The sequence below is a fragment of the Oryctolagus cuniculus genome, chromosome 4, assembly GCF_964237555.1.
Source record: "Oryctolagus cuniculus chromosome 4, mOryCun1.1, whole genome shotgun sequence".
Lineage (NCBI taxonomy): Eukaryota > Metazoa > Chordata > Mammalia > Lagomorpha > Leporidae > Oryctolagus > Oryctolagus cuniculus.
The window spans coordinates 168,110,765-168,135,843 of NC_091435.1; positions in this window are offsets into that span (position 1 = coordinate 168,110,765).

Below are 25,079 nucleotides of genomic sequence, written 5' to 3' on the forward strand. Positions count from 1 at the left end.
CGAGAGCCACCTTTGGGTGGATTCAGGGGCTTCTTTTACGCATACTTCAGTGAGGGATAGGGCTGGGTACCAGAAGGAAGGCAGAGTCTACCAGGAGGCCAGCCCTGCACCTCCTTGACAAAACGGAGCTGGAGCCAATCCCACCAATCACTTCTGCGCTACTGAGCAAGGCTGAGAGGCAAGTCAGCTGGCCAGAGGCGAGTCTTTCCGAAGATCTGATGACATCTCATTTCCTACTTCCTGCTCTTGAGTTCTCTCCACATTTTTACGCATCTCTGGACCAACGGGACTACCTGCTGTGCCCTGAACAAGCCTTGTGACTTCCTGCCCGGCCTCCTTTGCCGGTGCGATTGTCCCTGCGTAACAAGACTTTTTACCACCTTCCCCTTTCTAGAGCCTTGGCTGTTTTTTAAAGCATCTTCCAACACACTCTCGCTATCCAGGTGTTTTAAAGGCCTGCTTGGTCTTTCTCTTGGAATAGTTGTTTCTCCCCTTAAAGTTTGGTCTTTAAAAGTCTTCAGTGGCTCACAGGAAACAATGGAGTCTCCCCAAGGTTGAACTTTATTACCTGAACCAGGGATGGCTCTGCACTGCTGTTCTCTCATGATTCTTGCTAGAATGAGTGATGCGTGCAGACACTGTGTAAGGTGCTGTGTAATTAAGAGGACTTTTATAGGAACCCCTGCACCTTATCATCATAGCCAGATAAGGATTTTTAAAAGTCCTAAACCCAGAAAGCACTTATTCTCCCCCAATGTTAAAAAAAAGAACATAAAAATAGGTGTTATAGTTAAGCATAATATAAGTTGCAAGCATGAATAAAGTTAGAGGCTATTTTGGTCCCTTTTTTGAAAAACCAAATTCTGTTTTGTCTTTGCCTTCTCTGTGTATTTTGTATCTGGTTTTGCTGGTTGCCTAAGTGTAATGATTATTTAGTGCTGCATTTTACCCTATTTAGAATTTCCTTGAAGCCTGTCTCATCCAGCACAGAACCAGTGCTCAGTAAATTATTGCTAAATTAAATTGCTCCTCTTAACACTTTCCAGAAATGTGTCTTTTATGTGAGCAGGAAAGCTCCACAAATAATAGGAGGCATAAGTGTCTAGGCAGTCATTCCTCAATCACTCAACAGGAAATTATTAAAAGCAAAATACATGTATAATTCATAACTCAAAACAATGGGAAATATTTTTAGAATGGAAGAAGCCTTCTGTATGCTCAGAAATGTTGTAGAATGGGTGGGATTAGAACATGAGAGTCAGGGGAAGGGGCAATGAAACCTAACTCGAGGAAGGGCCAGGGAATAAGAGAACCCGTAAGAAATTCTTGAAAGCGACTTATAAGGATTCGCCTGCATTAGTTGGGGTTCCCTGGAGACACAGAACCTACAGGACACACAGCTGTCAGTACAGAGAAGGATTTAGTAGGTGAATTGACTCACGTGATTGGGGCAGCCGAGGAACCCCAGTAAGAAGCTGCCTGGCGAGCTAGAGAAGCAGGGACGTTGGTAGCGTCCAGAGGCCTCACAACTAGGGCAGCCACCAGCGAAATTCTCAGTGTAAGGGCCCGAGAAACCAGGAGCAGCTGGAGTCCTAAAGCCAAGAGCTTGGAGTTCTGATGTCCCAAGGCAAGAGCAGTGTCTCAGCTCCGAGGCAAATAGAGCAAACCCTCTTTCCTCTGCCTCTTTCGCTCCTGCAGGCCCCAGCCGACAGGAGGGTGGACCTTGCCCGCCAAGTCCAGCAGCTCCCAGGCCCCTCTGTAGAATCAGCCTCACAGAGGCTCCCACAGATAATGCCTTCCCAGTCGCCTGCCCAGGCTTGATCTGGTCAAAGGGATGCCTGAAACGAGCTCTCATGTTGCCTAAACTGCCCAGCCACCCTTGGTCCAGCTCTTGTCCACATGAAACCCAAGACCGCAGAGAGAGCACTCCAAGTACTGCCGTCTCTGCGGTGGCCCCGCATTTGACCTTCAGGGGTGACCGTGCCTCCCACTGCGCTGATCCCCATTCCTGGGGAGGATTCTACCTGCACCTTCGTGGACAAGGCCCGTCCTAGATACCCCGGCATTTGGCTTCACAGCAGGATGTACGTGAAGAGTCTCGGTGCCCTAATCTCTCCTTTATTTATTTCTCATTTCCTTCCAATTTTTTTTTTTTTTTGTCTCCAGCCCTCCATCATCAGCATTTTATCTGCCCAACATGGTCCTTTCCGCTGTCCCCTCTATGCCGCCCAGGCTTTCAGCAAAGTGCGGTCTCCTGGGGGTGACGTACTCAGGAGGCCATGTCTTCTGTCGTGAGATTCCCACAGCTGCTGCAGCAAAGATAAATGCGTTTGCCCTCAACAAATAAAACGAGAGTCACCTCGTAGCCACAGCACTGCACGAGGAAGACACTCGGTTACACGAATTTTAATTTTTCAGGGGCGTGTTTCTTTGACTTTCCATTAGGAGCTGAAAGAGAGAGCTGTCGCAACCACAGAGTCGTCCTTGACACCTGAGAAAGGGCAGCGCCTCCCAGCGGTGGGTCTTGGGGAAGCCACCTGGCCTTCCAAGCTTTGATGTCCTCCTCGGGAATGGGAATAGTGAGGACAGGCGGGGAAAGCACTCAGCCTGGGGCCGCGGCATTTCCAACTTCCCCGTCCTCCTAGACTTGTACTTGACATCTCAAGGCCATTTTCTGGCATAAAGAGAGGCAGATATTAACAGGACCCCTCAGAGCAGGCCTGCGCTCAGAGAGCAGTCACCTGAATGCCCCCCCCCCCCCCCGCACACACACACATACACACAGTGCTTTCAGTGTGGGGCAAGTAGACGTGGGGGGGAGGGGTTGCCTCCAGGCCAAAATCCCATGTGTGATCTGGCAGGCCTGGCCACAGGGAATTACAAAGGCTGTCCTAGATGGACATCATGGGGGAAGCCTTCCCCAGAGTAGGGCCCAGTCCCGAGGAAGCTGCCATCAAGGTCCCGAGGGCCAGCCATGCTCTTGTGCACAGCAGCTTGCCTAGCCGGGGCGTCTCCATCTGCAGCCTCCTCAGTGGGAGACTGTCCATCCAGGCCCTGCTCACGCGCTCTGCCAAGACCACCCTATCTGGTGGCACCTGCAGATCCTTCTCCCGGCATTCCACTCTTGTCCACCCCTAGCCCTTCCCTCTCTGTGTCTTCCTCTGCACCCCCACCCCCACCCCAGGCCATACAACAGCAAGAGCGTTTTGTTCACAGCTCCCACGATTACGAGATGATCCCCACCTTGGTGCCCAACACCTGACCCCGTGGGGCTAAGGGTTCACAGATGGAACACTGAGGGTCTGGCGCTCCTGTCTGTTTAGCCTCTTGTTAACCCAGGGCACTAAGTCGTTACAGCCTTGACGTCAGCTGCAGTTCTACCTGATGTTTTTCATTGATGCCCCTCTGGCTCAGTGCTTGATGGAGATCATTGGCCTGGATAATAGAATGTTTTGTGGACTAACGAATGTAGGCCGCGTTATATTCAGAGTTGGCCGCCACAGACCCATTTGCATGAGCTCCCGGTCTTCTGGAAAGAAAGAGACAAAAATATTTTTATTTTTTTAAAGATTTTCTTTATGTATTTGAGAGGTTGGGTTACAGAGAAAGAAAGAGAGAGTGAGACAGAGAGAGAGGTCTTCCATCTCCTGGTTCACTCCCCAAATGGCCGCAACAGCCAGAGCTGGGCTGATCTGAAACCAAGAGCTTCTTCAAGGTCTCTTATGTGGGTTCAGAGGCCCAAACACTTGGGCCATCTTCCACTGCTTTCCCAGGCCACAGCAGAGAGCTGGATTGGAAGAAGAGCAGCCGAAACATGACCAGCAGCCGTATGAGACGCCAGTGACGCAGGCAGAGGCTTAGCCTACTATGCCACAGTGCCAGCCTGGAGACACAGATCTTAACTGCTGCTCTTGGGGACTTGAAGTTGAGAAAGCCGTTGGGATAGGTCTGAGGAGTCCTGACCAAGACCTGCAGGTACAAATGGCTGCGAAGGTGGACTGCACAGGTGCCGAGGGGGAGATTGGAGGACACGCGGGCGATCCAGACTCAAACCAGAATCGAAGGGTCCGGGAGACAGCTGGATCCGGGATAGTCTAGAGGCGACATGGCAAGTGACCTGGGACCCAGGCAGCTGACAGAGTGGCAGGCACTGAAGAGCAAAGCTGAGCGAGCAAGAACTAGCTCAGAGCCCAGAAGACCTCAGCGCTGCCACTGGGCACTGAGCAGCCACTGAGCGTGGGCACCACCCAAAGCCGGGAAGCTATGCATCTGAGCGCACGGGTCTAGCGTTTGAAGACTGAATTAAGGGTGCTGCGGGGCTGACACATTCCACTTCTGTGGACTGTGTGTGTCTGCAGTGTGCATGTGCACACACATGTCCGTCTGCTTCCACGACCAAGCCCTGGATGATCGAGCAAGCCTGCGAAATACAGCCCCCAGCTCTCACAGTCTCACACTGCTTCCCAAGACAGGAAATGTCTATTTTACTGCGTTTTAGGATGTAGCGAAGTGGGGCCTAATTAACTACAAAGCCGAAGATTCTGTGCTTTCTTTCCCCTTATTGTATTATTGATTTAGCTTTTTTCCTTAGAAGAAAATATGTCTTCGTCATAGAGATTCAACAGAAAGCAAGATGAATGCAACAAAGTCATTGCTAATCTCCCTACCACTGTTACCGGTTCCATGAAATTATTTTTCGGCATTTCCGTTTCTATCCATAAAATTCAGGTCACAATATATACAGGGAACTGGAACCTGCTATGTCAGCCAGAGTCCTAGCAGAAGCACAAAGCAGCCTTACATTCAGAGAAATTAAGAAGTGTTTAGCAAAGGGCTGTTTTACAGCTGTAGGCAGGGTATAGGGAACCCTAAGGGATACTGCAGGACCCCAGTGCTGAATGACAAGAGGCCTGGGTCAGCAGAGGGAGGTCAGGGTGAAAGCAGCAGAACCCAAAGGCTGAGTGCTGATGGGAGAGGGGCTCAGAGCTACCCTGGGTCAACCGTACAGGGAGGCGAGCCGGGAACCAGAGTCCTCACCTCCCCCGCCCCCTCTCTCTCATCTCCTGCTGTGCTGTCCAGTAACAAACCCAACAGGAACCTGGAAGCAAGGGAGCCAGTGGTATAGACCAAGGCTGACGAATCTTTTCTGTCAAGGTCTAGAAATCGAATCGTTTAGGCATATGGATCATATCCTCAGATCAGCAAGTATAACACAAAACAACCACAGAGGGGCCGGCGCTGTAGCGTGGTAGGCGAAGCCTCCACCTGCTGCACTGGTATCCCATGAGGGCACCAATTCATGCCCCTGCCGGTCCTCTTCCGATCCAGCTTGGACCCCTGCACCCATGTGGGAGACCCAGAAGAAGCTCCTGGCTTCTGGCTTTGGACTGGCCCAGCTCCAGCCATTGCAGACATTTGGGGAGTGAATCAACGGATGGAAGAATTTTCTCTCTGTCTGTAAACCTACCTCTCAAATAAATAAATAAAATCTTTAAAAACAAAAACTATAGACAATAATAAAATGACTGGATTTGGGTCTGGTGCTGTGGTATAGTGGGTAAAGCTGCCACCTGCACCACCAACATCCCGTATGGGTGCCGTTTCAAGTCCTGGCTGTTCCATTTTCAGTCCAGCTCTCTGCTATGGCCTGGGAAAGCAGTAGAAGATGGCCCAAGTCCTTGGGCCCCTGCACTGTGTGAGAGACCCAGAAGAAGCTCCTGGCTCCTGGCTTTGGATTGGCACAGTTCTGGCCATTGCGGCCAATTGGGGAGTGAACCAGTGGATGGAAAACCTCTCTCTCTCTCTCTCTCTCTCTTTCTTTCTTTCTCTCTCTCTCTCTCTCTCTGTAACTCTGACTTTCAAATAAATAAATAAATCTTTTAAAAAATGACTGGATTTCACACCATGGTGTAGGCTACGCGGGTAAGCATCTTGGGTCATAGAACTAGGTAGGAATATGGAGAATAGATTTCAAGGAATTAATGAAAGACAACAGCCACCTGCTCCGTTATTTTAACATATGTTCAAATCTTTGTTAACCTGTGGTCAGATAACTTAAAAAAAAGTTTTATTTGAAAGGCAGAGTTACAGAGAGAGAAGGAGGGGAAAACATAGAAAAAGAGGTCTTCCATCCGCTAATTGACTCCCTACATGGCCACCATGGCCATGGCTTGGCCAGTCCAAAGCCAGGAGCCTGGAACTCCATCTGGGTCTCCCAAAGGTGGCTAGGGTCAAGGACTTGGGCCATCTTCTGCTACTAGCAGGGAGCCAGATGGAAAGTGGAGCAGCCGGGACTCGAACACGTGCTCAGATGTGGGATGCCGGCATCACAGGTGTCAGTTAACCAGGCTTAACATGCTGTGCCACAGTGCCAGCCCCAGGCTGTCAGATAGCTCGAGTGGAAACAGGGGTGAGTGGCTCGGTAACATTTTACACATGTAAGTTTCAATGATTTGGGGACTACTTTAGAATTCACTTTATATGAGTAAAGTTGGACATCTTTTCATTTGCTTATTGTTTGTAGCCTTTGCCCATTTTCCTGCTGAACTGTGGTTTTTATATTTTTTTATTAGTTGAACTCTTTATTTAGAAGACCCATTAAGCCATTGAGTATAATGTAAATTAAAAATATGTTACCTCAGGGCCGGCGCCGTGACTTACTTGGCTAATCCTCCACCTGTGGCACCGGCATCCCATGTAGGTGCCGGGTTCTAGTCCCAGTGGCTCCTCTTCCAGTCCAGCTCTCTGCTGTGGCCCAGGAGGGCAGTGGAGGATGGCCCAAGTGCTTGGGCCCTGCACCCACATGGGAGACCAGGAGGAGGCACTTGGCTCCTGGCTTCGGATCGGCGCAGCACCGGCCATAGCGGCCATTTGGGGAGTGAACCAACGGAAGGAAGACCTTTCTCTCTGTCTCTCTCACTGTCTATAACTCTACCTGTCTAATAAATAAAAAAATAATATATGTTACCTCAAAAAATAAACTAAATATTAAGTTGAACAAAATTTGCATATACCAGCATACACAAGCGTTGCATGTTTGTTACATGTATGTATTATGTATCGCCCCTTATCTACAGGGAACGCATTCCAAAGAGCCCAGTGAATGCCTGAACCCACGCATAGTGACCAATCCTGTATATACATGACAGGATCCTCCGAGAGTCCATGAGAAATGTGCATTATGGGACTACACGTAGATTTCAAAATTACATTTTGTCTTTTCAGAAGCAGAGGGAGAGAGAGAGAGACGGAGATGGCTCAGTCGGAGAAAGATCTCCCATCCGCTGCTTCCCGTCCCAGTTGGTCACAACGGCTGGGACTGGGCCAGACCAGGGCCAGTTAAAGTCAGGAACTCAACCCAGTTCTCCCACACAGGTGGCAGGAGCCAATCATCTGAGCCACCCCCTGCTGCCCCTCAAAGCCTGCATTAGCAGGAAGCTGGAGTCAGGAACCAGAACTGGGAATTGAACCCATGCTCGCCAACCTGGGACATGGGCATCTTAACTGCTAGGCCAGATACCCACCAACCATCTCTTCTAATTCCATTTTTCTACAAGCAATTCAAGTACCCTCATGCTGTGTTTTTTCTTTAATAATTTCCACTGCTTCCCTTAAAGGAGTTGCTTCGACTCAGGCACCTGGCCAGCACTACCAGTCTTGTGCTTTCTCTCCACTGGTAAATATAATACAGTGATGGAGGCCAGCAGCTCATCTGAGAAGTGAGAAGGCCGCTAAGTGACTAAGGGGCAGGCAGTGTAGACAATGTGGACACTGCCCAGAGGGAATAGTCCCATCACCAGCCCTCATCCAACTGCATGCGATGGCGCACAAATTCCAACACAAAACTGCTTGTGTCTGGTATTTCTCATTAATATTTGCGACCACAGTTGATGAGGCTAACTAAAACGTTGGGAAGCAAACCTCACATTGGGGGGGGGGGGGGCTGTTGCATATAAAATTAGTAACTGACTTTATTGAGCCTACTCTTTAGATTTCACTTATTTATAAGGCATAACATTACGAAAAGGGTCTAAAGAGGCTTCAATATACACTGAGTTGAAATTAAATATGAAATAAATGAATAAACTTAGAGGAATTTACCCCGTAGTCACAATCAATTATGAGCACAGGACATATATATTTAATAAGAGTTCAAATTACATGAAAATAAATGAATAACTTGAAGGAATGTGTGCAATGGATAAAAGCACATGTATATGCACAAAGATACATACAAAGGATAGTCATCCCAGCCCTGCTTTTAATGGCAAAAAAAAAAAAGGAGAGAGAGAGAAAATGATCTAAACCATTTGGGAGATAATTAAACAAGTTGAAGCACAGGCGCAGGACAGACGCCTCGGAGCCCTGAGAAGAGCTCTTCAGGAGGAAGCTGCACAAAACGACCTCCACGAGGTGGTGTGGAACAAGCAACGAAGTGTGGAAAGTCACTAAGGCTACTGTATTATTTGTACTATAGAAATATGTGTGTGTGTAGAATGTATGCATCGGCCGGCGCCGCGGCTCACTAGGCTAATCCTCTGCCTTGCGGCACCGGCACACCGGGTTCTAGTCCAGGTTGGGGCGCCAGATTCTGTCCCGGTTGCCCCTCTTCCAGGCCAGCTCTCTGCTGTGGCCCGGGAGTGCAGTGGAGGATGGCCCAAGTGCTTGGGCCCTGCACCCCATGGGAGACAGGGAGAAGCACCTGGCTCCTTGCACACGCATAGGAAACCAGGAGAAACACCTGGCTCCTGGCTTCGGATCAGCATGGTGCGCTGGCCGCAGCGCGCTGGCCGAGGCAGCTATTGGAGGGTGAACCAACGGTAAAAGGAAGACCTTTCTCTCTCTCTCTCTCTCTCTCTCATTGTCTACTCTACCTGTCAAAAAAAAAATGTATGTATCTAAGCACACACCTATATACATTGTCAGTCAAAAAAGATAAATTCATCTTGGTACAAAGAATTTTAAGATCTATACCCAGCTTTTTTGTTATACTCATTTCCACGGACTTTTTGAAGAATCCTTGTATGTCTGAATTTCAAAAATATTTTGTGCCAAAATAAATGTATTTTTAAATTCCATTTCCATGAACTTTTTGAGATACCCCACATATATGCAGACACATACATACCTATGCAAAGACACATGGCTATATATGTATGCATATGCATATATTTAATTGTTCTTCAAGGCATTGTTTACAATAGACAAAAACAACTTGAAATAGTAGCGATCTCTATGAAGAGAAACTGAGTGACCCGAGGAGTAGCAGAGGAATCCACTTCAATTTTGTGCCATATGCCTGTTCACCTGTTCAAAAATAACCCATTCATTCATTTAAATGCTTAACAACGATGAAAAAAGGTTACGGGACAGTACACAGGTACAGTAGCTCCAGCAGCATAAATTCTCTGGTTTGTATCCACTCCCCTGCTCATCAGCTAGGCCGAGGGACTTTGAGTCCTAGAGTCTCATGCTGGTTTCCTACATGGCTGGTGTTGTGACAATTGAACCTGGGAACTGGAAAATACTTTCTACTCAGGACGAGCCTTAGTGAGACAGAGGCATGCAAGAGGATGAACGGTAAACCCCACTGAGCCAGGGGCTTACGTAAGTGGTATTCCTAGGACACAGCGGACTGGAACATGGTGGCACATTCTCCCTAAATAGAAAGACAAAGTGCTATACTTTATACAACCCACCATTAAGGAGGTATAACAATGGTTGAATCTCTTTGGATTCTAGAGGCAACATGGAACACACTCTATTTACAAGATTGTCAATATCTTGGAGGGCACAGAGAAAGAGAAGCCTATACGGTAAGTCCAGGCTGCCATGAAAATTGTATTCCCCCCTGAGCCTCGTGGTTCCGGCACTTACGGCGCTACCAGAGTGCTATGACAAAGAGCGAAACACAGTGGAACTTCCAGTGGACTCCACAAGGAAAATTAAAGGGCATAGCCGTAGAATTTGGAGAATGCCATGAGAAACATTCCAAGAGGTTTTGGCTCACCACTATGCCCTAGCAGAGACTGGACATGCACCCAGGGAGTATCGAGTGACCCTGTCGTCTGAGCCTCCCACCATTAACTTCTCATCAATATCTGACCCACCAGCCACACAGGTGAGCGCACACAGCAGCCATCCATCTTTAAATGAGACTGAGTGACCCAAAGTCAGGTCAACCGCCCCTACAGGTACAAGGAAGTGGCGTAGGCTTCTTCCCCCGTGGCAAACCCTCCTGCCGCATGGCCATTATCTTCAGTCCTTACCTCCAGTCTCATGGAAGCTGTTCGTGAATCAGGAAGACCAAACTCGGTCTGGCCTAAAGGATGGTCTGTGCAATAATCAGGCACAGGCAATAATGAGTCACTCATCTGGGGTCGCTATGAAAAACATCAAAGAACCCTTCCCGGGCAAAAGTTTAAATAGCACCTCGGATTATTCTCAGCGAGAATACCCAGCTTTGTGGAATTGCAGCCCACCCTCGTCCCTTCCTCTTCCCCCAGCTCCATGTCTGTAATCACAGTGGAAAGTGAAGGAAGCAGACAGGCCAGGAGCTTCCCAAAAATCCCCACTCCAGAGACTGTCATTGTTAGACCTCCCTCCCCCGCGGCTCCCTGGAAACTCTCCCCAGCATGTCCTGTGCCGGGTGATATAGATCTTAATCAGTCCAACCCTTTCCTTGGGGAGTTTGTCAAAAACAATCAGCAGCAATTGTTCCATATCACAGCTGCCGAAGGTGGCAATAATAGTGGAGCTGACCCAGAAACTCAACCAGAAAGCAAAGTCCACAAGGAGGTTTTAAAAGCTCTATATATGGGCCTGACACCGTACTGTAGTGGGTAAAGCCACAGCCTGCAGTGCCAGTATCCCATATGGGCACCGGTTCGAGTCCCAGCTGCTCCACTTCCAATCCAGCTCTCTGCTATGGCCTGGGAAAGCAGCAGAATACGGCCCAAGTGCTTGGGCCCCTGCACCCATGTGGGAGACTGGAAGAAGCTCCTGGCTCCTGGCTTCAGATCGGCACAGCTCTGGCAATTGCAGCCATCTGGGGAATGAACCAGCAGATCAAGACCGACCTCTCTCTCTCTCTCTCTCTCTCTCTCTGCCTCTGCCTCTCTGTAACTCTGCTTTTCAAATAAATAAATAAATCGTTCAAAAAAAAAGCTCTACATATCCCTGGGAACCCAGAAGGTCATTCACAGGTGCAGGGCTGTGCACGTGCCAGGGTTATACACACAGGCACCCCTGGCTCACCTTGAGATCCTGCCCAGGCATGAAGGCTCAAGCAAGATTGTAAACTGCCTACCTGAGCACTGAAAGCATGCCCCAGCATGCATGCAGAGTCCCTCTGCAAAGGCTGGGGTGCTTATGGGTTCAAAGCATTGAAGGGATGTCTGTTGAATCATTAGTTAACCTCTACACTAATGGAGCAGAGAGCTAATAGTCATGCACAAGGGGACTCTGATCCATGAGCGTCTATAGGTAGATGGGTAGTGTGGTTTTTTTTTTAAATTGATATAAAGCTTTTTATTCTGGTTATTAATCTTGTGTGTTTTTTTTTTTTTTTTTGACAGGCAGAGTGGACAGTGAGAGAGAGAGACAGAGAGAAAGGTCTTCCTTTGCCGTTGGTTCACCCTCCAATGGCCGCCGCGGCCGGCGCATTGCGCTGATCCGATGGCAGAAGCCAGGAGCCAGGTGCTTTTCCTGGTCTCCCATGGGGTGCAGGGCCCAAGCACCTGGGCCATCCTCCACTGCACTCCCGGGCCACAGCAGAGAGCTGGCCTGGAAGAGGGGCAACCGGGACAGAATCCGGCGCCCCGACCAGGACTAGAACCCATGTGCCGGCACCGCTAGGTGGAGGATTAGCCTAGTGAGCCGCGGCGCCGGCCCTAATCTTGTTTTCTACTATATGCTTTAAATATTGTCTCTATGGCTCACTTTTTTAAAAATGATTTATTTATTTATTTATTTGGGAGACAGAGAGAGGTCTTCCATCTGCTGGTTCACTCCCCAAATGGCTGCAATGGCCAGAGCTGAGCTGATCCGAAGCCAGGAGCCAGGAGCTTCTTCCAGTCTCCCATGTGGGTTCAGGGGCCCAAGCACTTGGGCCATATTCTGCTGCTTTCCCAGGCACATTAGCAGGGAGCTGGATCAGAAGTGGAGCAGCGAGGACATGAACTGGCACCCATATGGGATGTCAGCACCCCAGGTGGAGACTTAACCTACTAAGCCGCAGAGCTGATCCTCTATTATGTCTTTTTAAATAGACATTTTTTTACATTTGGTGTAGCCAAATTCTCTAATATTTCTAGATGTGTGTTGGTTTTTTTTTGTTTGTTTGTATTGGCTTTTTGTTTGCTTACATTTGGCCTTTTAATTCACATGGAATTATTTGGTTATCATGGAATAGAGTATATTTTTCCTACATGAGTAGCAAATTGTGCTGATACTATTTATTAAATAGATTACTTTCTTCTACACATCTGAAATATTTTTATCACATACTAAATTTTATTACACAGTCTGTTCCATTTATTGTTTTCTATTTTTGCACCAACATCCCACTACTCAATCCAGTACAGCTTTGTCATGTTCCCGCGGTCCACGCTGACGGCCACCATCAACTTCAGAAGAGAGTTCCCACACGGAGATGGCTTCCGAGTTCCTGGTCACTGACATGATCAGCCAATGTTCTCAGAACTTAACAACTCCAGGGATAATCCTCAACCACTGAGGGACAGCAGTAGGGGTGCATCTCCGCACCCCCAGCTCTTGTGGGAAGCTCGCAGCCTGTCCTCTACTCTCCCCCGGAACCACAGGTGTCCTGGCATAACTGAACTCAGGACTACTGAGCACAGTAGTCCTCACACGTGAACATGCCCTTCGTCGCTTTCCTGCTCAGCCTGCCTCACTCCCCCACTCCTGCCCTGACTCCCGGAACCACCACTCTCATGAACCACTGGCACCCAGTACCTTTCCAGAAACCTGTGTTTCAAGGAACCCATTCAAAGACAGTTCATGGATTAATCAGAGGAGAAAGTACTAGGTTAACAATCTGGAGGGCTCCCAACACAGAATTTGCAAGAAGTGGGCTTTTCACCTCTTGTTAGTTCCGAGGAAGGCATTGCCACAGCGAGTGCTATTGGGCCAAGCCCAGCTGCGCCTCTCTCCTACAACGATGCCAAGGAGACCTGAGGCTTCCTGCTCAGAATGAGCAGAGCACCACTCTAGCGCCAAGCTGTGAAGTCTCCCCAGGCCGCTGGTGCAGAGTTGAGGTTTTTTTTTTTTTTTGAAAAGCCTCTGAACTAGATGAGGATAATACATTAAAGTAAACAACAGCCCCAAAGCCTCACATTTCTGGACTAAAATTCCTCTCCCTGTTAGAGTTACTTCCCGATTTCATGTCAGCCATGGGGTCCAGTGTAGCCCACCAGAAAGGTAAGATCAAATGACAAGGGCCGGCGCTGCGGTGTAGTGGGTAAAGCCGCCACCTGCAGTGCCGGCATCCCTTATGGGGGCCGGTTCTAGTCTCAGCTGCTCCACTTCCAATCCAGCTCTCTGCTGTGGCCTGGGAAAGCAGAAGATGGCCCAAGCCCTTGGGCCCCTGCACCTACGTGGGAGACCTGGAAGAAGCTCCTGGCTTCGGATCAGCCCAGCTCCAGCCATTGGGACTATTTGGGGAGTGAACCAGCAGATGGAAGAATTTTCTTTCTGTCTCTCTGCCTCTCCTTCTCTCTCTGTGTTAACTCTGACTTTCAAATAAACAAATAAATCTTTAAAATAAAGATCAAATGACAATAGAATGAGACTTTTAAATGTATGGGTAAATCATAGAATCATGGTCCAGAGGTGGGTATAAGTATCTTCCCATGATTAAATTCTCAAACGTGATTAAAACCTAAAGAACTTAAAGACAAAACTTCTCTGCTACAAGGTTAAAGGAGCTCAGCTCCCCAGAGCATCTTCCCCAAGGTTATTTTGCTGCTTGGTCTCGGAGGTCTCCCTTGGCAGAGTTCTGTTCGCAGCCTCATTCTAGGTTGTCATGGGCTGGAATGGACGTAGCTCCTTCCAGACTCCGAAGTTGCACAGTAGAACCCAAATCCTTCATCCACGTCTACTTTAAAGAATCTCAAGGGCCAGCCAAGTCCGGGAGTATCTCAGCATCCATCACACAGCCCCAGATACACACAAGCAACCCTTTCACCTTCGAGAAATTATCCTGCCCACGGCAGCATTTCCAGAAGCCAGTGTAAGTCGCATCTTTATTGTTTTAGTAAAAAACGCATAGCAGGGCCTCCGCATCATCTGAGGATACGGTAACCTGGAAACACCCTCTGGGTCTTAGCCCTGCGAGAAGGCCAAGCGTGCTGTACCAGCTGCCCAGAATCCATCGCCTGGGATCCTAGAGCCCAACAGGCAAAGCCACACAATCAGCAGGTGAGTCAGGGCGCTGTAATTGGGGGAGACGGGATCCAGACACGTTCACCGCCTTCTCGCAGACCCCCCACCCTGCCCCCCCATCACCGGGTCTTACTGGAGGCGACTTGTTTTTTCTGTCTGCATGTCCAAAAGCTCGCCCTTTCAATTCCCTCTGAACCTTTTGTCCCTGGCACCCCCATCATGCCTCTAGGATGAGTCACTTCTGATAAGGACATTGTCTCTGTGTGTATGTGGGGATGAGATCGGTCATGTACAGTTCACACCACAGGTGTCCTGCAATGGAAAAACACACATGGGCCCATGCAACCTGCTTTCTGGGGTCATTTCATGCTTGAGAAAATGAGCATGCAAATGAACCACTGCCAGACAGTAACCACAAGAAAATTCTGCCCCACAGTCCGCGCAGCCGCCAGTCCAGGGATCCAAACCTTGACCTCTGCTGCTTTCCATCCAGAAACATCAAGGCTTGGTCAAGGGCTGCTAGCCTCCCAATTGCTGTGTTCCAGTTCCGTTCAGAACCAACCAGAGGAAGCTCACTGTGCTCCCATATCAAGCACATCCAATGCCCTCTCCTCGTCAGCCTGCCTGCGGCGTCCCCACGCCGACAGCTCCCACCAGGGCTCATCTGTCTCCTCCCTGAGTTCTCACTGCAGAACTCTCTCGTCCTTCCCCTGCCATTGAGTTCCTGTCAAAAACCAAGCTCTGGTGGCTGTAGCAAGCACAGAGTAAGCAGCCTCTGTTTGTTCTCATTCTGGTGGTCTCTTGTTTAAAACCTCATTGCCAAGGCCGGCGCCATGGCTCACTAGGTTAATCCTCCACCTGCAGCGCCGGCTTCCCAGTTCTAGTCCCAGTTGCTCCTCTTCCAGTCCAGCTCTTTGCTGTGGCCCAGGAGTGCAGTGGAAGATGTCCCAGGTGCTCGGGCCCTGCACCCGCATGGGAGACCAGGAAGAAGCACCTGGCTCCTGGCTTCGGATTGGTGCAGCTCTGGCCTTAGCAGCCATTTGGGGGGTGAACCAACGGAAGGAAGACCTTTCTCTCCGTCTCTCTCTCTCTCACTGTAACTCTATCTGTCAAATAAAAAATAAATAAATAAATAAAAAACCTCGTATCCACAGCAGCTTCTGCCACTTCCGTTTGCAGGATCTCAATGATGCTGTTCAGGAATGGCCCTGAACCCCACACCCAGGGTCCTGGTGTGCACACGCCTCTGGTTTTCTCTGCACAACACCTTCATTTCTTCTGCTGTTAGAAGTTCCAAGCCTGCGGCCTGCGTTGTGGCGCAGCTGGGTAAGCTGCCACCTGCAACTCCATTCCACCTCCAGTTCAGCTTCCAGTTAATGTGCTTCCGAAAGTAACAGAGGATGGCCTAAGGACTTAGACCCCTGCCACCCAGTGGGAGACCCAGACGGAGCTCCTGGCTCCTGGCTTTGGCTTGGCCCAGCCCCAGCCACTGGGGCCTTTTGAGGAGTGAATGAGCAGGTGGAAGATCTCTTTCTCTGTCTCCTCTTTGTCTCTCTCCGCAACCCCACTGCATTTCAAATACATAAATAATAAATAAATAAATATTTTTAAGAAGTCGCCGGCCTTTAACATTTCCTTCTGTGTCGTTTATCTCCTGCATTGCTATGACAGGCCACCAGTGTGTTGTGTCCTATTTCCATCAAAAGCCTCAACTGAGATTCCAGCAGATTAATCCATTTCAAAAATCAGTCCTTAGAACACCCTATGGAGAGTTGGGTAAAGACGGATTGCTGCGTGAGGGCTTTCTTGCGGTTTCCTCTCACTCTGCTTTTCTGGCCCAGCCATTTGTCATTTTAACTCACTTCCCTAGGTTTTATCTTGTGGGGTTCTACAGGTGACATTTTTTAAGATTTATTTATTTATTGAACGGCAGAAAGAAGAAGAGACACAAAGAGAGATCTTCCATCCACTGGTTCACTCCCCAAATGGCTGCCACAGCCAGGGTTGGACCCTGCTGAAGCCAGGAGCTTCTTCTGGGTCTCCCACGTTGACTCAGGGGCCCAAGCACGTGGGCCATCTTCCACTTCCACTGCTTTCTCAAGTGCATTAGCAAGAAGCTGGATCAGAAGTGGAGCAGCCGGGTCTCGAAGTGGCACCCACATGGGATGCCACAATGCTGGCCCCCTTCAGATTATCTTTTATATATATATATATATATATTTTATTTTATTTAATGAACATAAATTTCCAAAGTACAGCTTATGGATTACAATAGCTCCCCCCCCATAACTTCCCTCCCACCCACAACACTCCCCTCTCCCACTCCCTTTCCCCTTCCATTCACATCAAGGTTAATTTTCAATTATCTCTATATACAGAAGATCAATTTAGCATATATTAAGTAAAGATTTCCACAGTTTACACCCACACAGAAACACAAAGTGTAAAATACTATTTTGAGTACTAGTTATAGCATTAATTAAACACCTGAGAGTAATTGTGTATTAATTACAGAGTTCAACCAATAGCTTTAAGTAGAACATAAAAAATACTAAAAGGGTAAAGTATTAAGTTCTTTTTGTTTGTTTGTTATATAGTTATTTTTTTATTTAATAAATGTGAATTTACAAAGTACAACTTTTGTATTGTTGTGGCTCCCCCCCAAACCTCCCTCCCTCCCGCAGCCCTCCCCTCTCCCACTCCCTCTCCCATCCCGCCCTTCATCGAGTTTCATTTTCAATTACCTTCATATACTGAAGATCAACTTAGTATATACTAAGCAAGGATTTCAACAGGCTGCACTCACACAACTGCACAAGGTATAGGGTATTGTTCAACTAGCAGTGTTGTTTTTAAGTTTCATAGTTAAACACACTAAGGACAGAGATCCTACGTGGGGAGCCTGTACCCAGTGACTCCCGTTGTTGATTTAACAATTGGCACTCTTATTCATGACGTCAGCAATCACCCGAGACTCTTGCTATGAGCTGTCTAGGCTATGGAAGCCCCTTGAGTTCACCGACTCTGAACTTGTTTAGTCAAGGCCGTATCACAGTGGAGGTTCCTTCCTCCCTTCAGAGAAAGGCGCCTCTCCTTGATGGCCTGTTCCTTCTGCTGGGGTCTTGTTCACCAGGATCTTCCATTTAGATTGGTTTTTTGCCACCGTGTCATAGCTTTCCATGCCTGTGAGACTCTCATGGACCTTTCAGATGATCGTATACCAAGTCAAGGAGGGGAGCTTTCCAAAGCACAAAATTTTCAAACAACCCTTGTCTGCCTTCCACTTCCTCGAGTTGTTTAATCCCACAGATCGATATGCAGCCCAGAACTGCCCTCTGTTTACTTTTATCCCGTCTGGCTCTCTTGTAATATGGCTTCTTTGCCCTGTGCTTCTCTGGGCGTGATCCTAATTCCATAAGTTTCGCTGGCAGGCTCCCACAGGGCCCAGGCAGCTCCTGCTTCCCCACCTAAGGTAACTGTACCCTTTTCCAGTGCATGACTCCCGCCTTCGGTTTGTATCCCGGCCTCCCAGGCCTCCTCACTCACATCTGTCTAAATATTGTTCATGGCGCTCTCAGTCCTCAAGGGGCGCCTGCCCAGTTGCTCTTCCTAGGGAATATCTACCTGCAATGTTACAGAGATAGTCCTCAACAGCTTCCTAAATTCAGGGTCCTGAGGAATGAGTCCCATTTCCTCTCTGAGCTTGGAGCAACGTACAGCAATCACCTGGAAGCAGGTGGGTGGTGTGCTTCTCCGGTCCAGTCTCGAGATGTCTACTCTGGCTCCAAGCTCTTTGTCCCTTTGTCCCTTTCATTGCCGCCTAGACTACGCTCCCAAGACGTCCTTCCCCTAAAGGGATTGCTCTCTCCTCCCTCTTCATCAGCTCTTCCTTAATTGTCCTTTCGTTCTTCCATTTGCTCCTATTTTCACTGTCAGAGCATCACGTAATTTAAATAAGTCCAGTTCCTAATTTCCTGAGCAAATCGGATCACCACACAACACAAAGTGATTCAGAAACAAGCATTTGAACTTCTCTCTTTCTTTGGATGTACAATAATTGAGTTTTCTTTTTCTTTTTGTCCACCCAAGAAATTGTCCTATCCCTATAGAATAGAAACCTATTTAATAAACTGTTCAAGTTCATGGTGTTCATTGAAACCCAGGACCACTCTCTTTCTGACTCGAAGGCCTGGGTCTCTGACGTCTAAATTGAGATCCAACCACATGAAAGGAACAAAACAGTCTCCCATGCAAATTCTTGCCTCTGCCCAGGCCCCTGAAAGAGGCGGCCTGAGGCCAACTCAGTCCCTCATTGTGCATCTTCAACTGCACACAAGAATTACAGTGCTCCCAAATGTGCCAATCCCGCCAGTACAGTCCTCACGCTATCTGATTTAGGAATTCAGTCTTGGCCTGGCCACTTGCCTGTGGCCACCAAGCTGTGGTTGTATCATACGTACTCATCACTGATCTGATCTTGATGAAGTACTGGTCGAAACCACCACCACTGGGCCAACTTCCCTGGAAACTGGGCTCCACCAGGTGTCCATCTGAGGAGGGTCAGCTAGCCCTCCTTTGCTGGCTCCAGGCCAGGCCCTTTGCTGCCCCAAACCTGTGACACCATGTATGTTCCTGGGGCTGCACAAATGAAAGCCAAGCTAGACCAAGTCCACAGCCCGACTCTGCTCCTTCCCCTGAACATCTCGTTTCCTTCACCCCCTGGGAGGTATCCACATCTCAGTCCCAGATGCTGCTTCTAGGGATCCCAACTTAAGACAGCTGCCCACAAAGCACCTGCTTTGAGAGGACCCTTGGGGGTTGGGGCTCTGGAACAGTGGGTTAAACCTCTACCTGCGATGCCAATGCAAGTCCCAGCGGCTCCACTTCCAATCCAGGTCCCTGCTAATGCACCTGGGAAAGCAGTGGAGGATGGCCCAAGTGCCCGGGCCCCTGCCACCAACATGAAAGACCCAGAGGAGGCTCCTAGCTCCTGGCCTGGCCCAGCCCTGGCCTTTGTGGCCATCTGGAAAGTGAACCAGCATTTCTCTCTCTCTCCCTCTCTCTCTCTCTCTCTCTCTGTCTCCCACTCTCTGTAATTCTACCTTTCAAATAAATAAATAAATCTTAAAAATAAAAGGATAAGCAGGTATGCCAGTAGCAACCCCCCAACCTGGATTCTCAAACCAACTGTTGCTCTCAAACTACTCACAGTGCAATGAACAATCTTCTGTCTCCCTACACTCTGTCATTGTGACTCAGTGAGGAGCTTCAACAAGGTCCCATGGTCTGGTGGCACCAGCAGAAAACATGGAGGCAAGTCATCCGAGGACTCAGAACATTACAGAAGGATTTTCAGATTAGGTTCCAGTCTAGGCTAGGGTGGTAGGGAAATACGTCTTTGTCTGGTGTCTAAGACAGGCTACCTCTTCGGGTACCCAAATTTCACCTGGGTACAATCAAACTACCAACGGGTATGGAAAATGACAGAGGACTCCAAGGACTGTCTGTGGCTTTGGAGAAATTCAGCACAAATCTCTCAATTGTGATGTTTTAAGGGAAGTCTTTTTAAAAGTCCTGTCCCATCAAGAGCAAGTAATTGTGGAAAAATAAAATCTTGGTAAATGGGTGACACACAGCCCGTTTCTTCAAGTCTACGTGACCAGGGCCATCTTATATAAACCAAATGTAGAGGTAGTCATGTAAATAGGAATTTTCAGATTTCCAGAAGCTGACAGTGAAGAGAAAAAAAGCCTAGTAAGGCTGTAAAAGAAGAGATACGAATGGAAGGAAGTTAGGCAGACACAACACAGTGCTTGTACGTTAGGTCACCAGAGTAGGGAGCGCAGGAAACGGGCTGCGGTCCTTCCCCTGGCTGCTCACCCTGGAGGAGGAATGAGGGGAGGAGATTTTAAAGTCAGGCACGGGAAGGAAGACAGCATAGTTTTAAGGCCCAGACAGCTCCCCAAAAGAGCCACTTTGAACCCAGGGGATATGTGTGGGAGGTGACCCACTGTGTCCTTGACCTTGGTGATCTAGGAAGCAGAGAATCCCCACAAGGTGAGGGAGAGGCATTCATAGACGGTTCTTCCTGGTGGCCTAAAAAGAGCAGAATACAAGAAAGGAGAGGGAGGAACTTCATCTGTGAGTCAGCAAGTCTGAGCTCTGCGACTTTGCTGTGTTTCTGTAATTGTGAGACCAAAACAGTTTTCACCCTGAGAGCTCTCAGTTTATAATGAACCCGGCTAGTATTGTGATTAAAAACACAAATTCTGGATTAGTCTGGCTGGGTCAAGTCCAAGTACTCTCACTAATTAATTGTTAGAAGTCAAGCAATTTCACCTCTACATAAGTTTCTTCATCTTTAAGTGAGAACATTAGTGGTGCCCATCTCATGAGCTATGATACATGAAATAGAATGGTGTCTGCCTACTCAGGTGGTAGACGGTACACACCGGGATTGAAGAGCTGAGCTCTGGGGACAGCTGTCTGGCCTGGCAGCGAGACATCATTTGGGATCTCCATGTTCCATATCCAAGTGCCTGGGTTCAATTCCCAGCTCTGGCTCCAATGCCAGCTTCCTGCTAATGCACAGCCTAGGTAGTTGGGTTCCTGCCACTCAGGTGAGAGACCTGGGCTGAGTTCCTGACTTTGTGGCTTCAGCTGATCCAGCTGCAGCCTTTACAGGCATTTGGGGAAGTGAGCCAACAGATGAGAGCTCTCTCTGTCCATCGGTGTCTCTCTCTATCTATCTATCTACCTCTGTGTGTCTCAAATAAACACATTTACAAAAAGAAGCTACGCTTTGGTTCTGGGGTAGGACGTAAGGAAAGCAAGATCCTGTTCTCTCAAGAGATAGCAGGGAAGACAAAGAGCCTTTGTGGGCAGACTTGGAAGTTTGCTGTGGACTGACCCACGAGCTATGAGCGGGTTGCTTTATTGTGCCCACATGGACTAGTCGCCAATCTGGGACTTTATTTTTCGACTTCTCTGGGCCACAGATGGTACTCACTTCCTGATCAGCTATCACACACATGGCTCTATGTAGCCCAAAGGAATAAGTATTCAATAACCATCACTACTTACAGAAAATTCAGGAAGTTATCAGTCCCCAAGTGTTGGCTCAGGAAGCCCCAGCCACATTTCCTCATGCCCCTTTTAAGAATCAGTCAGGGCCGGCGCCGCAGCTCACTAGGCTAATCCTCCGCCTTGCGGCGCCAGCACACCGGGTTCTAGTCCCTGTCAGGGCACCGAGTTCTGTCCCGGTTGCCCCTCTTCCAGGCCAGCTCTCTGCTGTGGCCAGGGAGTGCAGTGGAGGATGGCCCAAGTGCTTGGGCCCTGCACCCCATGGGAGACCAGGAGAAGCACCTGGCTCCTGGCTCCTGCCATCGGATCAGCGCGGTGCGCCGGCCGCAGCGCACCGGCCGCGGCGGCCATTGGAGGGTGAACCAACGGCAAAAGGAAGACCTTTCTCTCTGTCTCTCTCTCTCTCACTGTCCACTCTGCCTGTCAAAAAATAAAAAATAAAAATATAAAAAAAAAGGAATCAGTCAGGTAGCAAGCATTAGGCACAAACTTCATGAGCGCAATTCCATCTATTTATCACATCCACCCTGTGATGTCACTGGCTCAATTTTATATGTTAATGCCTTTTGTACTTAAATGTCAACACACAGTCATTGTAATAGAACTGGCCCGGGATCACGTCTGTATTCTTTCGGCCAAAGCCAAGATACAAAGCAAGGGTAGTACGCAAGGCCATAGATTCTTACATTTACAGGCAAGGTGAGTTACGTGGAAGCCCTCAAGGAATAGTCTAGCACAGTCTATCTCTGGGTGCTTAGTTCAAATTCTCCAGAAAACCAAATCAGTCCAGATCCCGGGCTACTGTTCATCACAGTCCAGTCCATTATAGCCAAAGAAAGAAAGGGTCATATGCCCAAACAGGACTTCAACAGGCATTGTGTCAAGGCAGGCAGGGATCAGGTGCCATGTGGGATGCTTGCATCCGCACACTGGAGCACCTGGTTGGAGTCTGGGCTCTGCCCCTCCCCTCTGGCTTCCTGTTCATGTGCATCCTGGGAGGCAGCAAGTGATGGCTCAAGTGCTTGGCTCTTACCACTCATGAGAGACCTGGATGGAGTTCCCGTCTCCTGACTTTGGACTAGCCCAGCCCTGGCTAGTTCAAGCATTTGGGGGAAAAAACTGTCTGTCTCTCTGTATTTGAATTAAAATGAAGATAAAATAATTTTAAAAAATTAAAACCATTCTTTCATTTAGAGCTACGTGGTGGAGAAAGCAGTTACTCGCAAGAAGCAGGGATCTTGAGTCTCCCAATCTTGTTCTTAAGCTCATCACTGGCATTCTATCAATTTTCTCTTGCTAAGGCAATAATTTACCATAAGCCCCACAGCTTCAAACAACATGAATTTATTGCCTGACAGATCTATAGGTCAGAGGTCTGGGTGGACTCAGCTGGTTCCTGCTGTGCATCCACACAGCAAACACCAAACATCAGACAGCCTGGGCTTTTATTTGAAACCTCTCAAGAAGAATCTTCTCTGAAACTCACTCTGCTTGTAAGCTAAATTCAGTTCTTTGCAGCTATAAAGCTGAAGTCTCCTTTTGCTTGCTCGCTGTCAGCTGGATGCGTCTGACAGCTCTTTAAGGCCACTTGCATTTCTCGTCACATTGCCCCTCCATCTTCACCCCAGCAATGGCACCTTGGGTCTGCCCCCAGCTGAAGAAGGTTCTCTGTCTTTAAGGGCTCACACGGTTGGACTGAGCCCATCCAGATAACCCAGGACAATCAACCCATCTTAAAGTCTGCAGCCTTAGTTGTAACCACAAAGTCCTTTTATTTTCTATTTTCTGAAATTAAAGCTAAGAGTGATCATGTGAAATATATATTTAATCTTCATCCCATTTGACTCTTAACATCCTGGGACTCTTCAAAGCATTGACTGTCTTTTTGTGTGCTAATGAATTAACTGATGACTGGCAGCTTCAGGATAGGTCACTTTGCAACCTCTGGAGAAAGGAGACAGGCTGGAGGTCAAATTGATCACCAATGGCCAGTGATTTAATTGATCATGCCTATTTAATGATGGCTCCATGAAAATCCAAAAAGACAGGGTTCACAGAGCTCCTGGCTAGCCGGGTACATGGAAATTGCTGGTGGGTGGTATATCAAAAGGGAGATATGTCGCTCCCCCATTCGCGGAGGAACGACACAGGACCCTGCACTGTTCTTTTGTTTGCTCGGCCCTTCCCGGGTTTGCTGCTGGTCCTTCCCGGGTTGGCTGCCAACCCCTCCACCTCCGTGGAGGGGCGGTACCCCCTGCCACTTTCCCCACTTCCGCGGGGGAGCGGCACACCACCGGCCGGCTCTCTCGGGGGCTGCTCAGGTGTTCCTTCAGGTGTTCCTTCAGGTGTTCCTGGTGCATATTGTCTCTCTCCTCCTTTATAGTCCTCTTCCACCAATCCCAACTCTGCTACCCACACGCCGAGCACGCTGCTCTCCTCCAATCAGGAGCAGGACCAGCTCCTGCAGCTTATCAGTCAAATTGGCGAGAGGCAGCTGCGTAGAAGTTTACTCCTCCCTCAGCGCCATATTGTGGGAGAGCAGATGCATAGAATAAGTCTTAATTCCAGTAACTTAGTCTAGTCTCAGTTGCTCCCCACAAGATAGATGCTGTGCACCTCTTCCCCCATACCTTGCTCTATGCATTTTTTCATCCGCTCCCTTGGAATACCTTAATAATAAATCCAGAAATGTAAGTAAGTGTTTCCCTGAGTTTTCTGAACTGCTTCAATGGAACCAAAGGACAGGATCCTAGGAGCCCCAATTTATAGCTGGTCAGTCAAAAGCACAGGTAAAACAACCTGGGGCTTGTGATTGACATCTGATGGGAGAGACAGCCTTGTCTTTCACCCTAACCTTAACCCCAACCTTACTGGGCCTTCAATCTGTAGCATATGGCACTACATCCAGTAGATAGTGTCAGAATTGATTGGAATTAGAGGACATGGCTGACTGTTGTCCAGTGCAGGATATTTTGTTTGCTAGGTGTATGGGGAAAACTCCACACACGTTTGACCACATAAGTCTTTTGTGCTAATTATTGGGGTGATAGTATAGGAGAAATTCACTGTGGTTGGGCTTTTTCCTACATCTTCATACCATGTAGCATAACATATTCATAATTTCTGGAGATTAGAGCTGTGAACATTTTTGCCTACTGAAGCTCCTTTAGTTCATTGGCATTCTTTAAATTTTTAGAGTTATCAATTTCCACAGAAAAGCTTCTAATGTAATTTTGATAGGACATCTTGGCAATATTGAGTTTTCTAATCCATGAACATAGTTTACCCTTCCACTTATTTAGGTGTTTTTAGATTTCACTGCAAGGTTGACAAAAATCTTTCACATTTTGGGGTCAGATTTATGAATGAGTATGTAATACTTTTTGATCCTCTTATAAGTAGAATTTTTTTTCATTTTCTAAAATTTTATAGATCAGGCACTTTGTATTAGGCGACTCGTATCTCCAACACTTAACACAGTACCTGGAAAATAACAGCTGTTCAATAAATATCTGTGGAATGATTGAACCAACTGCACTTCAACTGACATCTCTTTTTATTTATAAAACAGAGAGGAAGACAGAGGGTGGGGG